The 16,315-nt window shown below is 45.8% G+C and overlaps 1 pseudogene; it reads right to left on the reverse strand.

Moving 5' to 3' along the window:
* Window positions 1-13,707: 13,707 nt before the first annotated feature.
* Window positions 13,708-16,315, reverse strand: part of LOC131810562 (proline-rich protein 9-like) — a 69,899-nt pseudogene continuing 67,291 nt past the window's right edge.

The raw sequence follows: 16,315 nt of genomic DNA on the forward strand, positions 1-16,315 counted from the left end.
GCAACCCTGTGCTATTTTATGGGCGCATTTAGGCCATTCACATTGAGAGTGATTATTGATAGATATGTTTTTATTGACATCATGTTATCTTTGAAGTCTTTCTTTCTGTAGATTGTCTCTATATTTCTGTTCAATTCTATTCTTAGGATTTTTCCTCTTTTATAGAACCCCCCCCCCCCTTAATATTTCCTGCAGTGTCGGCTTGGTGGTTGCATAGTCTTTTAAGTCTTACCGGTCTTGGAAACTCTTTATCTCTCCATCCATTTTGAATGTCAGTCTTGCTGGATAAAGTATTCTTGGCCGCATGTTCTTCTCATTTAATGCCCTGAATATGTCTTGCCAGCACTTTCTGGCTTTCCAGGTCTCTTATACCATCCATTTTTGTTCAGCCCTTTATCCTCCATGCTTCTTTTGTGCCAGGACCAATATTCCCTTTTTTATTTGTAAAAAGTTTTCATTGAAGTGTGGTTGACAAACAATGATACATTAGTTTCAGCTGTACAACATGATGACTTGATAATTTTATACATTATGCAGTGCTCACCAGGATAAGTATAGTCACCTATCCTGTGTATATATCACAAAACACAAAGTTTTATGATATTAATGACTATATTCCCTATGTGATACTTCCCATCCTTATGACTTATTTATATTATAACTGGAGGTTATTCCTTATTATTTATCTTGTAAAATCTTCCTGCCCTCTGCCCCATTTTGCAATTCTCAGGACCCTTGGGAACAGAGACTGCCCTCTTCATAAATTTTTAAAGTTTGTGTATATCACCTAATTTGTCTTTATTCAATTTTAACAATGTGAACTTACTTCTATTCTTCTCTAAAATTTCTGGTAATCAATAACCATCTACTGAACACTACTGTGTGCTGGGTTATGGACTTCACATTGCTGACACAAAGAAGAACAAGAAATTCAATGGATACATACTAGAGAGAGCTATTCTTGTGCCTTTCAAGTATTTGAAGTGGCCAATATCTGATATTCTTCCAGACAGGAAAGTTTGCTTTTTAGTTTATAATCTAGGTGGTGATGGTATGGGTGGGGAGAGGATTGAGTTCCAGGAACTTGCCTTATTCTTTTCTTCCACAATAGCCTTTACCCAAGGTAAGGAAGCTAATTTGCTGATTATTTCAACTGTTGGCGTTCTCTGTTCCAAATAGTCATTCAGGAACTGGAGAAGTAGTCCCAGGATTGGTTTTGGTACCACTAGCTTGATTACTGAGTAAGTGCAGGTCAAATTTCCAATTATCACTTGCCTCTGATACTGGCTTTGTTAGAGATCAGGCAGCTGTATTGAAGCAGTAAAACTGTTAGGTTTCTCCCTTTGTCTTTCCATCTTGCCCTGTACTTCACAGTGAATGCTCACTATCCAGTTCTAAAAGCAAAGTCAAGCAAAAAATGGCAATTGGTAGATGCTTGTTGGAGGAAGTCATAGAATAAAATTCTGAAGAATATAAGAAATAATAGTTGAGTTAGTCTCCATGTTAATTTCCTCTGTGTGGAATGCCCTTTCCTTCCTTCTTTGACCATCAACCTTTAGTATCTAAATTGTTTGAGTTCCTCCTTGAATTCTGCATCCTACCAACCCCTCCCTGTTTGTCCCATGCATGTTCAGCACCCCCATTTCACTCTCTGGACTGAGTGCTATATAATGGTCCATTCACAAGTCTGTCCCCATCTTAGCCTCCCCAACCTGGAAGACTGGTTATCTCTCTGAGACGTCCTGGGTTATTTTTGTCTGTGTCTCCAGCACATTGCTCAGGGTGAACATAGTAGATGCTAGGTAAATTGTAAACAATTTACTTAGTAAATTCAACAGGGAATTTGAGAGATGAAATTAATGAAATACTCAGAAGATACGTGTTACTTCATGAAACCAGAGGAGACACAGTAATGAGAGAAAGTTCTCTGAACTCTTCATTGCCTTTCTCAGGCTTGGATATCCCGGAGGTCAGGCTGTTTCTAATTTAGCAGTACCCCTTCCTCACCTTCACTGGCCTGTGACTGTCCCCAGGATCTTTTAAAGATGTCCCCTAAGGCCCCACTCACCTACCCAGGTAACTCCTTCCTGGTAGGAATATTCTCTCCTTCCCCAGGCCCAGAAGAGGGCAAAGTCAGAAATGTTCAGAGACATTACTTTTATTGGAGACATTACTTTTATTATCAGGGAAGGAACATCCTCTTAAAGAGTTCAGAAAAGGCCAGGACAGAGTGAGGGGTGAGCTACCTTAAGAGGAGAGGAAATTATTAATACAAATATGAGATTGTTTCAGCTGAGGGTGAGGAATTAAAAGGTGAGGAAATTCTGAAGAATTTTAAATTGTTTAAAATAGTTTTATTTTCTTGGCTCTAGGCTACTTTAAAAATTTGGTTACTCAAGTTCCCTAGAATGGTGAAGACCAGAGATACAGAAAGCCAAGGAAGGACAGTTAATTCACACTTTGAATTGTCTTCAGGAACTGGCAGGGGCAACAATGGTAAGGGAGGCAGCAATCAGAAGAATTCAATGTTCCTGGCCATAGCAGTCTGGAAATAGAAAGACATCCAGGAAGGATGACTAAAACATGCCCCCCCCCCTGGCCAATTCTTGCTGTTTCTGGAGGATATTCTAGTACACTGTTGATAAACTGTAATCAAATTGGTGGTCTGTGAAGATATCTTTCTCCTTGAGTCGATGACAGTCACTCCTATGCTGTGTGGTGTTTTTTGTCAATGCCAGAAGAAAAGGTTTGGAAAGGAGCGGGGGGCAATTGAATGCCCAGCTCTTCAAGGGCAGGGAGCCTCTGAAGAACCACTTCTAGGTTGATGGTCTTCTTATTTGCATGGAGGGGGTTGCCCTTCTGCGAGCTGGGGATGGGGAGCAGGGCTCAGGGAACTGAAAGGGGGTTGGCAGGGTGCATTGTGCCATGCATTAAGGTTGCTACTTCAGGATATCTTACCTGGATTGATAATAACCATACAAAACTGTAAATAAACTTGATCTGTGGCAGCGACAGTAGAGGAACTGAGTATTCACATGGGAAAAGTGCCCTCTCCTTCATGAACTTCCTCATCCTTAGGGACTAAGATCTCCCCAAACTTCTCACTCATAGCAATGACCACTAGCCCGCTCTGGCCTCCATAGAGTGATCTCTCAATCAAAGGAAGTCCTCTGGGACTGTACCAAGATTCCCATGTCTGCCCAATCTACCCAGATCTTGGATGATTGGGGCTAGTTCTGGGTTCTGTTGTCTAAGAGGATTGTGGTCACATTGTAATGACTCAGAGACAAAGCAACAAATTTGGAGAGAATCAGGTAGTGCCTGTTAATAAATGGAAAAAGTGAGCGAGTCATTTTTAGTGTCAGGGAGCAAAGATTTGGAGGAGCATGAGATTTCACATAATTCATGGCTGTCTCTCTTGAAGAATGCTCCCAAGTTGTGGGAACAGAGTGAGTGGGTATTAAGTGGTAGTTGTTGAAGATGAAGTCTCTAACATGCTATTCTTATCGCCAACTTAGCAACTCCTCCTAAGGGAATGAGCTATCTGACCCAGCAAATATTCAATTAAGTTCCAACTAATCGTTTAGAAGCCTATTGATAGAGAGTATTTAATTTGTTTGGAGTAAGTACTAGATAACTTTTAAGACATCATGTACATTTTCCAGTCTTTTTATCTGTGCCATTTTCGAAGATATTTAGTCTTGTCCCTTAGACTTATTGACTATTTTTCTTCTCTATCAGTGCCATTCTTGGTTATTTAAAAATCTTATCTCTGTCTCTGCAGTAAAGTTAATACATGCCAGTTAAAGAGTAAAAATTAAACATCAAAAATACCACTCAATAAAAAACATAGGTTTTTGTTACCCTAGCCTGAGCACAAGCTTCAGGTGGTTCCTAAGGAAGAACAAAGCATGGGGAACTGAGAAAGTTAAGTTGTATCCCAGGTCCACAGAACAACATCTGTGATCTGGGGCCAGGGTTCCCTTACCTACAACTGTCATCTCATTGATGGAAGCCCAGTGCTCAGGGACACCCAGGCTCATGTGTCAAGGGACTCTGGTGTCCACGCAGTACTTATAGACCTGCAGATATATTGTTGCTCTACGCTCTGTGTGGGTCTTCTGCTAGGCAGCTGCTTGGTGCTACTGCCTCTGAATGCAGATGAAGAAGTGAAGGCGGAATGGTAGAAGACACATTTTATTCAGCTGTACCCAAGGCCTAGGATGTCCTGGGGTCTAAAAGGAGAGGAGCATCAGGGGTAGCTGAGTCCCTTGTCCCCAGGAGACAGGTCTTCGGCAGGGAATCCAGGGATGGGATGTAGCATATTTCTCCTCCCCAAGCACAAGCCCACTATTTCTTTCAGGTACGTGAAATGAAACTACTATTGACCTTACCATGTACCACCCTAGCTCTGAACTTTAGGATTAAATGAACATCAGATGGTTTAGTAAAATAGTCTTTGAGCTTCTACAAGAGTCCTGACCATGTGTATGTGTGTGTGCATGTGTGTTGGGGGCAGTTGTAAGGGTGTGGCATGGAGATGAAGAGATCATCCCCAGGATATCTCACAGTCTAGGTGAAGATGGGTTAGGATTGTAGATACTTAGACAAAGTGTTAAAATATGTGAATATCAGCTGGAAATTTGAGCAACATGCTGTGAAAGCCCAGTTGGATGGGGTATATGGGTCACAGAAGCCCTCCTGGGGAGGTGTCACCTCCAGGGATGACATAGAGGGGATTCTGTCTCTTTCTAGAACTTTCTTATATGTTGACCCTCTCTCATGGCAGGGCAGTAAATGAATGAAAGTTATTACCCATCCAGACAGTAGTTTTAGCTTAAAGTCATTTAAGAAATTTTGCCTAATAATCTTTAAAAATTAGACTCTAAGCATTGGAAGCTGTGAAGAAATATCTGACATACATCTGCAAAGCAGAGGCAACTTGAGAAAGATTTAGGGCTGGGAGAAGAGATTAATAACAAGATTTAGAACAAGAACCAGATGCTGCCTCTGATCTCTCTGTTTTAGAATCTGAAATCAACCAGTGGGGACACTCCTGGGGACAGTGAATGGACCTAGGAGCCTACAATTGTGTGAGAGAAAGAGAAATGGGGAGTCTGGGGAAAGACTCACAACCCTTCCCAATCCTGCTATAGGTAGAAATTAGTTCCTTCCTCTCTTTTCTACATGTCCTCTTGGTTGTTCTTGAAATTTCTTATCCTTCAGGTAATTTTTTTCAGTTGACTCACCTGATTTTACCTCTTTGGAAACAAGAGAGAATCTACTGTTTGGTTGGCAGGAGGAGGAGAATTGGGAATAAAATGGAATATGATTAGATTCAAACTTCCTTAATCACGCTCTATAATTAACTCTTAAGGGAGGTCTTTCTTGTGGTATGTAGGAGCCCAAATAAGAAGCTCAAATAAGAAACCAAAGAGTCATCCTCTACTCTACCTACTTTACCACTTTCCATGTTCGTATATCTCCCAGCACACCCTCCACCCGCTCCATGATGTTTGCCCCTGTGAGTTGCAATCTAGTGGTTCATACAACACATACCTGTCCCCACAACTCTCACAGACCACTGAGTAGCTTCTCTAGAGAGTGACAATTTCCTTCTTTTTATCTCCAAGTTTTATCAGTTCCAGATACTTTATTGTTGTTAATCACTAACCATTGAAAGTAAAGACCTTGATTTAGTGAGTGGTTAAATGACAGATATAAGGGTCCCCCTTCTTCCCTTGTAAGTTGAGGCTGAAACCCAAGGAGAACTTCGTGAGTCTTCCCACACCTGTGTTAGTAGACTGGCTCTGGCTCAGGGACCCTGCCATATAATAACTCACTAGCCCAGTGGTTCTCGAGGTGGATGGAGATGCTGGGGCTTCTCAAGATGCTTCAGTAGGGTTTGTGAATCAAAATATTGTCCTAATGATATCAAGATATTATTTGATGTTTTCACTACTATGTATCCATGGGTCTACACTAGAAATGACAGTAGGGATTACATGGCACTTGGTGACATCATCACTATGACACCTAGTACAATGCCTACCTGTTCATAAAGTGTTTTAAAATTTCCTCAACTTTAATTTTTATACAAGAAATAGAAATAGATAAAATTCACAAAAGCAAAAACTCTTTGGGTTCCTCATCGATTTTAAGGGCATATATACTTCCCAACACCAAGCACTTGGAGAACCCTGCATTGGAGAAGCCTCTCCAATGTATGTAGGCCATCCCCTACATACTGTGCTCTAGACAGAGACGGGGTGGCATTTCTGGCCCTAGGACCTTGCAGAGCCCATCTCAGCCGATGCGGCAGTTGGTGGCTCCATTGCCAGTACTCTTTACCTCCTCTATGTGGCAAGTCCTTCCCAAGAAATGATAGGTACTGAGTGCAGAGGTGAGTTTGAGAAAGAGCTGGTGCTTTGGGACACTGAGGATGGCCAGAGAGGAAAAGAATACCTGCTGGCTTGTGCTGGGTCCCAAACTCCTTCTCCAGGAGTCCCAGATCACCTCCAGGGTCCTCCCAACCATTTCCTGCTTAGATTCTGCTTCCCATCCAAGGCCCTTACTTGTTCCTCTGTGGCTTTTTTCCTGCTCCAGCAAGAAAGCAGATAAATGGCCAGCCAGGGGTAAAGATCTTTTATTGAGAAGTAGGGAGGAAGGAATATTGTAGGGTTTGGATTATGTTAATGGGCTCATAGTCCAGAGAAGTGCATGAGTTGGGGTTAGAGGAGCTTTATAGGGGTTGTAGAAGTCATTAGGAAGGAAATCTAAGCAGAACTCACTGCCTTCACTGGGGAGCATGGAGTTGTGCTCTGAATAACTCTGGAAAAAATTTGGTTGATTTAAGTAGTTTTCCTGTTTTAATTTTTTCACCAGTTTTGCTCCTGGAAAATTTCAGGACTCTGGGACGGTTTGAGAAAAAAAAAAAAAAAAAAAAAAAAAAAAAAAATATATATATATATATATATATATATATAGAGAGAGAGAGAGAGAGAGAGAGAGAGAGAATGAGAGAGAGAGCTCAATATATATATATTGAGCCCATGCAGGGCTCAATGTGGGCTCAATTTGGGGCTCAATGCGGGTCTCGATGTGGGGCTCAATTCCAGAACCCTGAGATCATGACCAGAGATGAATGTAGAGGCTTAGCCCACTGAGCCATCCACATGCCCTGGTTTGAGAACTTCTGTCTGCACCATGTAGTATCCTGGAGAGGGGCTGGGAGGAGTCACTGATTTGGGAGGAAACCCATGTACTATGATGATATCTTTTTTCTTGAGTCTAAAGAGAAAACATCATCTAAGTATTGTGTATTTCTTGTTGTTGCTGAAAGTGAAGGGATGGAATGCAGAGGTCGAGAAAATTAAGGCCATCCCACCTCAAGTTTAACGTTAGCACAAGTACAGCCATCTTAGCTTTGGCAGCCATCTTAGGTCCCTGTGACCGGGGGCTGAACTTTAGTTACAGGAAAAACCGCTATACTGAACCCTGCTTTAGTACCAGGAAAAACCGCTATACCCAACCCGGCAAACACCCCAGCAACCAATCAGCTAACTGCAGGGAAGTCTGAAATCCCCCCCCCCCCCCCCGCAAGCCTCTGGTAACCACACATAAAAACCCCTTGCTTGGCAGGTCCGAGGTTCTCGCTCCTGTGCCACTGCGCCGGTGACAGTCATCATTCCGGACTCGAATCCGAATAAAGACCCTCGTTTGTTTGCGTCGGTTTTGGCTCCTTGGTGGTCTCTCGGGCTCGAAACTTGGGCATAACATTTGGGCGCTTGTCTGGGATCTGAGAGACCCCCAGGACCCCGACCTGAAGGGTCCTGCACCCGCTGGTGAGTGCACTCGTTTTTACCTGTTTGCGCACATACTTTCTGGGAGCTTCAGTCTGCATTTTTACCTGTAGGAATTCCAAGCTGTATCTGGGTTGACATTGGCTTAAGTGGACACGCTGGCAGGCTGTCGACCGAGTCTTGGGAGATATCCCTTGCTCCTGCTTGGAGGACAAATTCCCCATCTGTGAGGAGAGTCAGCTGCTGTTGTGGTCCGACGGCCCCTCAGCTTACATTCAGTTTTGTCTTCACAGCTGTGCCAGATTGTTTGTCTGTGTGAGTGTGTTCTTGTTAATTGTCATTGGTGTCTTTGTCTTGGTGTGGACTGAGGACTCAATGAGACAGACACAGACAATCCCTCTGTCTCTGATGGTTGACCGCTTCTCGGACATCAGGGAAAGAGCTCATAACTTGAGCACGGACATACGAAAGGGAAAGTTTCGGACTTTCTGCAAGTCTGAATGGCCATCCTTTAATGTTGGATGGCCCCGGAAGGGAACTTTTCAACTGCCTATTATCTAACAGGTTAAGGCCATTATCTTCAGAGAAGGACCACATGGCCACCCTGACCAAGTGCCTTATATCCTGGTCCGGCAGGACATGATCGAGAACCCTCCCTCCTGGCTTAAACCTTTTCTCTCTCCCAAAGCAGGACCTACATCCAAATCCTAGCCCTGCAGAACCCAACTCCTAAGTCTGACAGGGAAGTGGAGTCCAAACCAAAGACTCCTCTTTACCCGGTCCTTCAGGACACTTTCACAGAGGACCTGATTCTTCCACCACCCTACCAGGTTTCCCCCCCATCTCCCCCTCCAGCAGAAACACCAGGGGCTGCTGAGGGAGTGCCCTCCCCCTCCCAGATGGGGAGCCTCCATGCGTGGGCCAGTGGCAGGGACATGTTGCCAGACCCATCAGGTAGCTCCAACCCCAAACCTGAGACCAGCTGATTCCACTGTCCTTCCCCTCCACGCCATGGGACCCCTCCGATGAAATGGGGGGACAGCTGATGTTATACTGGCCATTCTCTACTAGTGATTTATACAACTGGAGAACCCAACACGCAAAGTTCTCCAATAACCTAAAGGATCTTATTGGTCTTTTGGATACTGTTCTTTTCACCCACCAGCCCACCTGGGATGACTGTCAGCAGCTCTTGCAAGTTCTCTTTACCACTGAGGAAAGAGAACAAATCCAGGTGGAAGCCCGGAAGTCCGTTCTGGGTGATGACAGACAGCCAACTCAGAACCCCGATCTCATAAATGCAGCTTTCCCCTTTTCTCACCCCACTTGGGACTACAATTTGGCTGGAGGTAAGGAGAGGCTCCGGGTCTACTGCAGCACACAAGCCTACCAATCTGGCCAAGGTATATGAAGTAAGACAGGGTAAAGATGAAAGTCTGGTGGCATTCCTAGAATGGATCATAGAGGCATTCAGACAGTACACCCCTATGAATACAGAGGCCCCAGAAACCAAAGCTGCCATTGTTATGGCTTTTGTTAACCAAGCCACTCTGGACATTAAAAGGAAACTGCAGAGGGTAGAAAGACTAGGAGACAAGAGCCTACAGGATCTGATAGTGGTGGCAGAATGAGTCTACAATAACAGAGAAAGCCCGGAGGAACAACAGGCTAAGATAAATGACCGACAGACCTGGAACCTGGCTAAGATCCTACTGGCCACAACCACAGATGACCCACATAAAAAACAGACGTCTCAAGATGTTGGCTTCAGGAACAGGTAAGGAGGATGGCCCCTGTTGAGAATGCCCCAAACTGAATAAAAACCAATGTGCATATTGCAAGGAAGAAGGCCACTGGATAAAGGATTGCCCCAGCAAAAGACCAAAGGCCTCTGCTACTATCTTGGAGATCGAAGATTTAGATGACTAGGGGGGTCAGGGTTTGGCACCCCTCCCCAAGCCCAGGGTAACACTTAAAGTGGAGGGACAACCAATTAAATTCCTAGTAGACACTGGGGCCCAGCACTTTGTCTTGCTACAACCTCAAGGGAAATCAACAAATAAGACCTCATGGGTACAGGGGGCCACAGGCACTAAACAATATTCATGGACTACCTGAAGAGGTGGATCTCAGCATGGGCCGGATATCCCACTCCTTCATGTTCATCCCCGAGTGCCTTTACCCCTTGTTAGGCCGGGACTTACTCACCAGGATGGGAGACCAAATTAGTTTCCACCCTAAAGGGACAAAGGTTCTGGATAAAGAGGGACACCCGATCCAGGTGCTTGTCATGAACCTCGAGAACGAATATCGTCTTCACCAAATGCCCTCACACCAATGAGCGACATTGACCACTGGTTGCAGGAGTTTCCCCATGCATGGGCAGAAACTGGGGGAATGGGACTAGCCCAACATCAGCCAGCTATATACACTGAACAAAGCCAGGGGCAGATCCAGTCAGGGTCCGCCAATACCCCATGCCCCTCACAACACGAAAGCCACACTCTAATGATTATAGGCTGGTCCAGGACTTGAGGGAAGTTAACCAATGGGTGATGGACATGCACTGTATGGTCCCAAACCCCTACACTCTCCTCTCAACCTTGCCCCCAGACAAGACTTGGTACACAGTGCTAGACCTAAAGAACACCTTTTTCAGCTTGCCCTTGGCCCCAAAGAGCCAAGACCTCTTCGCTTTTTAATGGGAGGACTCCAAGAAGGGCATCAGTGCCAACTCACCTGGACTTGACTGCCGAAAGGATTCAAGAATTTGCCCACCATCTTCAACGAGGCACTGCACAAAGACTTAGGTGAGTTCTGTGCCAAGCACCCTAATCTGACTCTATTATAATATGTAGATGATATCCTGTTGGCAGCAGAGGACCAGGAAACATGCCTACAAGGCACCAAGGATTTGCTCCAAGAAATAGCAACTCTGGGATACCAGGCTTCAGCTAAGAAGGCCCAGATCTGCAGAACAGAGGTGAGCTACCTGGGGTACAAATTGAAAAAATGGACAAAGATAGTTAACAGATGCACAGAAGGAGACCATCATGAGGATCCCACAGCCTCAAAACGTTCACCAGGTGTGTGAATTCTTGGGGTCAACTGGGTTCTGTCAATTGTGGATCCCTGGTTTCACTGACATGGCTAGGCCCCTCTATAAGGCCACAAAACAAAAACAGGACTTTGTATGGACAAAGCCTTCAAGGTCCTTCAGCAAGCCTTACTTTCAGCCCCAGCACTCAGGCTGCCTGATCTGACTAAGCCCTTCTATCTTTAAGTGGATGAAAAGGAAGGAGTGGTGAAGGGAGTCCTAATTCAATACATAGACCCCTGGAAGAGACGGGTGGCCTATCTCTCAAAGAAATTAGATGCCATGGCCACTGGGTGGCCTCCATGCTCCATGCTTAAAAATTATTGCTGCAGTGGCCACCATGGTTAAGGATGCAGTTAACCATGGTTATGGGGCAGGAACTATATATCACTACCCCACATGCCATTGAAGGGGTACTCAAACAACCCCCAGACCGATGGATCAGCAATGCCCACTTGACCCATTACCAGGACTTGCTTTTGAACCCTACCAGAATTTTGTTCCAGGCACCAACAGCCCTAAACCCAGAGACACTTCTCCCTAACCCTGACTGGGAAACACCCCTACATGACTGCCAAGAAATCCTGGCTCAGGTGCATGGAGTCAGGGCTGATCTCCAGGACCAACCACTGCTAAATGCAGATGACTCCTGGTATACAGATGGCAGCAGCTTTGCCCGGGAAGGAATCAGGTATGTGGGGGCAGCTGTGACCACAGAGACAGAGACTGTCTGGGTGGAACCATTGGTGGCTGGCACATCTGCCCAGTGTGCAGAACTGATTGCACTAACCAAGGCACTAACAATGGGAGCAGGTAAGAGGATAAACATCTATACTGATAGCAGGTACGCCTTTGCCACAGCCCACATCCATGGAGCCATTTATAGAGAAGGAGGGCTCTTAACAGCGGAAGGAAAGACTATTAAAAACAAGGCAGAAATCCTGGCTGCCTAAGACACTGGCCATTATTCATTGTCCAGGACACCAAAAAGCAGACACGCCAGTGGCCAGGGGAAACTGGCTGGCCAAGTTAAAGGCAAAAAAGGCAGCTCTTTCAGTGGCCCATGTCTTAGTGACCACACTGCCTGATCCGGGGGCACTGAACTTGCCAGACAGTAGCCCCAAATACACTCATGGAGACTTACAATGGATTAGGCATCTGCCCATGACACAATACTTACATGGCTGGTGGAGAGCTGCAGATTGCAGCAGAATCCTAGCAGAGGAACTGCTATCCTATCCAAAATGCAGAAGAGTACCCACATGGGAACAGAAAAAAAAATGGAAGACTTGGTGTGACATGCAATGATCACCATCAAAGACTCCCTATCAAAGATCAAACAGATTGTGGCAAGCTGCCATGCATGTCAATTAACTAATGCCACGGCCCATGGATCTAACCTGGGCACCCGGCTCCAGGGGGACCACCTAGGAGCCTACTGGGAAGTGGACTTCACTGAGGTAAAATCTGGAAAATATGGATACAGGTATTTGCTAGTGTTTGTAGATACATTTTCAGGATAGACAGAGGCATTTCCCACCAAACATGAAATAGCACAGACTGTGACCAAGAAACTGCTGGAAGACATCTTACCAAGGTATGGTTTTCCCATCAAGATTGGATCAGACAGGGGTGCCTGGGTGGCTCAGTGGGTTAAAGCCTCTGCCTTCGGCTCAGGTCATGATCCCAGGGTCCTGGGATTGAGCCCCACATCGGGCTCTCTGCTCAGCAGGGAGCCTGCTTCCTCCTCTCTCTCTGCCTGTTTCTCTGCCTACTTGTGATCTCTGTCTGTCAAATAAATAAATCTTAAAAAAAAAAAAAATGGGATCAGACAATGGACCAGGATTCATCTCTAAGGTAACACGGGGAGTGGCACTAGTACTTGGGGCAGATTGGAAATTACATTGTGCATACAGGCCCCAAAGCTCAGGACAGGTAGGGAGGATGAACAGAACATTAGAGGAGACCCTAACTAAATTAGCCCTGAAGACTTGCGGGGACTGGGTGACTCTCCTCCCCTTTGCCCTATATAGGGTACGAAACTCCCCATATAAGATGGGACTTACTCCCTACGAGATCATGTTCGGTATTCCTCCACCTATTATCCCCAATTTAAAACCTGAGGTGCTTGCTGAGTTTAATGATCACCAACTCCTTTTTTCTGTCCAAATGTTACAATGAACCCATGAACAGGTGTGGCCTAAGCTGAGGGCCCTCTGTGAGAATGGGCCACCCCTGGAACCCCATTGATATTGGCCAGGTAACTGGGTGTATGTCTGGAGACACCAATACCAGACACTTCAACCATGCTGGAAGGGACCCTACATCATGATCCTGACCACTCCCATTGCTCTCAAGGTCGAAGGGATTACTCCCTGGGTCCACTACACCCATGTCCGGCCAGCTGACCCACACGCTGTTCTCAAGGACTTTGTTCCAGAATGTAAAAGCCAACCAAACAAGGACAATCCCCTAAAGCTAAGACTGCGCCGTTCTCACTTACCCCACTAATGTTGCTTATGCTAGCTCCTCTTCATGCCAGAACCAATCCCCACCGACCACTTAACCTAACCTGGCAGGTGATAGGTATTTCTAGAGGAGAAATTGTATCCCTCTCAAAAATTGCCCCACTACGAGCTTGGTTTCCTGACTTGACCTTTGACTTGTTACAGATACTCCATGTGGAGGACACATGTGGCCATTGCCCGACCCAACCATGGTTTTTGCAGAAACAGTATTTCTATGTTTGCCCAGATTGCAGCCTCCTTAAAGGAGGCCGGGTAAGACAGGCGGAGGCCCCTCCCACTTCTACTGCGCCAGCTGGAACTGCATCTTCACTGGCAAAATTTTGTGGACGGCCCCCTACAAAGATAATTTAATTACCCTTAAAAGAAACTACACTTTCAAAAAAATCAAACCTGCGCATCACAGGGAAAAGACAGCCCTGGCTCTAAAACCTGTAATCCGATCACCCTAAAATTCATGGAGGCTGGCAAACTAGACACAAGATGGCAGATGGGACTTACCTGGGGCCTTAGAGACTATTTAACTTCTGGAGATGGCTCAAGATGGAACAAAACTGACCTTGGAACCCTGTTTACCATAAGACTCCTGGCCAGGGAAACTAACCCAATTGACTTAGGCCCAAACCCTGTGTTAGCACCTCCTCTGCCCAAACCTCAGACAACTCCTATCTCCTCACCACCCTCTCCTGTACCTACCATGCCATTTGCATCCAATAACACCCCTAATGTAGACACAATCACTCCCATCCTGACCTCCTTCCCACAAGATCCTCCCTTCCTCAGCCTCTCTCAGCATCCACTTTGGGATCTGATGTTCCAAGCTTACAGGTTCCTCAATGCAACCAAGCCCAATCTTACCCAATCTTGCTGGCCCTGCTATGACATCCAGCCTGCCTTCTATGAGGGAATCATGATATTGGATCAGTATAACACAACCTATGACCCTAATGCCTGTAGGTGGCATCAAAAGACTCAAAGGCTCACTTATAATCAGTGTCAGGTCAGGGACTCTGTATAGGCACCCCCTCACCCCAATACCAGTTCCTATGTAATGATACAAAATCTATATCTAGCCTAGACTACCACCTACCTTCTCAAGACCGTTGGTGGGCATGTTCTTCTGCAGGCCTAACACCCTGCTTCCATGGCCAGATTCTAAATAAGACAAAGGGTTTCTGTGTGCTAGTTCAACTACTTCCTAAAATTATCTACCACTCAGATGAACAAATACTTCAGTGGTTTGATGCAGGTACCCGCAGGTGGGATGAAAGAGAGCCCATCTCGGCTATCACCATCGCCACACTGTTGGGAATTGGGTTAGCGGAAGTGGGGGCAGGGGGTAGGTATTGCTTCACTTACCATACAGAATTCCCATGATAACAGTCTTAGAGCAGCAATCGATCTAAACATAGAACGGATAGAAACCTCTATTTCCCACTTCCAAGATTTCCTAACATCTTTGTCTGAGGTTGTCCTTCAAAACAGAAGGGGATTAGACCTAGTTTCTTTTACAACAAGGGGGGTTATGTGCTGCCTTAAACGAGGAATGCTACTTCTTCACTGACCACTCAGGAATAATCCGAGAATTGGTGGCAAAAGTCAGGGAAGGTTTGGCTAAACGCAAACAGGAATGGGAACAGCAGCAAGGTTGGTTTGAGTCATGGTTCAATCATTCCCCATGGTTAACCACCTTACTGTCTACCCTAGCTGAACCCCTCATTATCCTCCTTCTCCTCCTTACCTTCGGGCCCTGCATTATCAATAGATTAGTTACTTTTGTCAGAGACAGGGTCACTATAGTTCAGCTCATCGTACTCAGACAGCAATACCAACCACTGGACCTTTTTGCTGAAACCAGCCTGGACCCATGATTGGGTCCTTCCTTAGGTTCCTCTGAGAGGGGGGAATGTGGAGGCTGAGAAAATTAAGGGCATCCCACCTCAAGTTTAGCATTAGCACAAGTGCAGCCATCTTAGCTTCGGCAGCCATCTCAGGCCCCTGTGACCAGAGGCTGAACTTTAGTTATAGGAAAAACTGCTATACCCAACCCTGCTTTAGTAACAGGGAAAACCGCTATACCCAACCCTGCAAACACCCCAGCAACAGCTAATCAGCTTACTGCAGGGAAGTCTGAAATTTCCCTAAGCCCCCCCCACAAGCCTCTGGTAATGACACATTAAAAACCCCTTGCTTGGCAAGTCCGGGGCTCTCGCTCCTGTGCCACTGCATTGGTGACAGTCATGAGCCCGGACTTGAATCCAAATAAAGACCCTCGTGTGTTTGCATCGGTGTTAGCTCCTTGGTGGTCTCTCAGGCTCAAAACTTGGGCATAACAGGAGGGGGGCAAGTGGGTGTAGTACCTTCATGGCCAGGTTAGGGAGGTGGCTTCAGAGCTGTCACTTCTGCTTTGGCAGGTATTTCAGCTGGCAGGGAGGTCACTTAACAGGAGGACACTTTGGCTGGCTGGAGGGTGGGGGGCATGTCATAGGCACCTGTGAGGGGCAGGGCTCAGGGGCCTGGGGAGGGTAGGGTTCAGGGACCTGGAGAGGGCAGGGCTCAGGGACCTGTGGAGGATCCTGGAAGAGCACATTGCATTGCTGCTGCTGCTGATAAGACATTTTCCTTAACAATCTGAGGGGTTTGAAGTGGCAGGGGGGTGGGAGGTTGGGGTACCAGGCGGTGGGTATTATAGAGGGCATGGATTGCATGGAGTACTGGGTGTGGTGCAAAAATAATGAATACTGTTATGCTGAAAATAAATAAATTAATTAAAAAAAGACACTTTCCTTAGATTGAAGATGAACTGAAACAAAGAAGTAAAGCCCTTTAGAATGACAGTGGAGGAGATTATTTCCAAATTAGCACATACCCTCTCTTGTCACTCTTTTATT

Source organism: Mustela lutreola, chromosome 10 (assembly GCF_030435805.1).
Source record: "Mustela lutreola isolate mMusLut2 chromosome 10, mMusLut2.pri, whole genome shotgun sequence".
NCBI lineage: Eukaryota > Metazoa > Chordata > Mammalia > Carnivora > Mustelidae > Mustela > Mustela lutreola.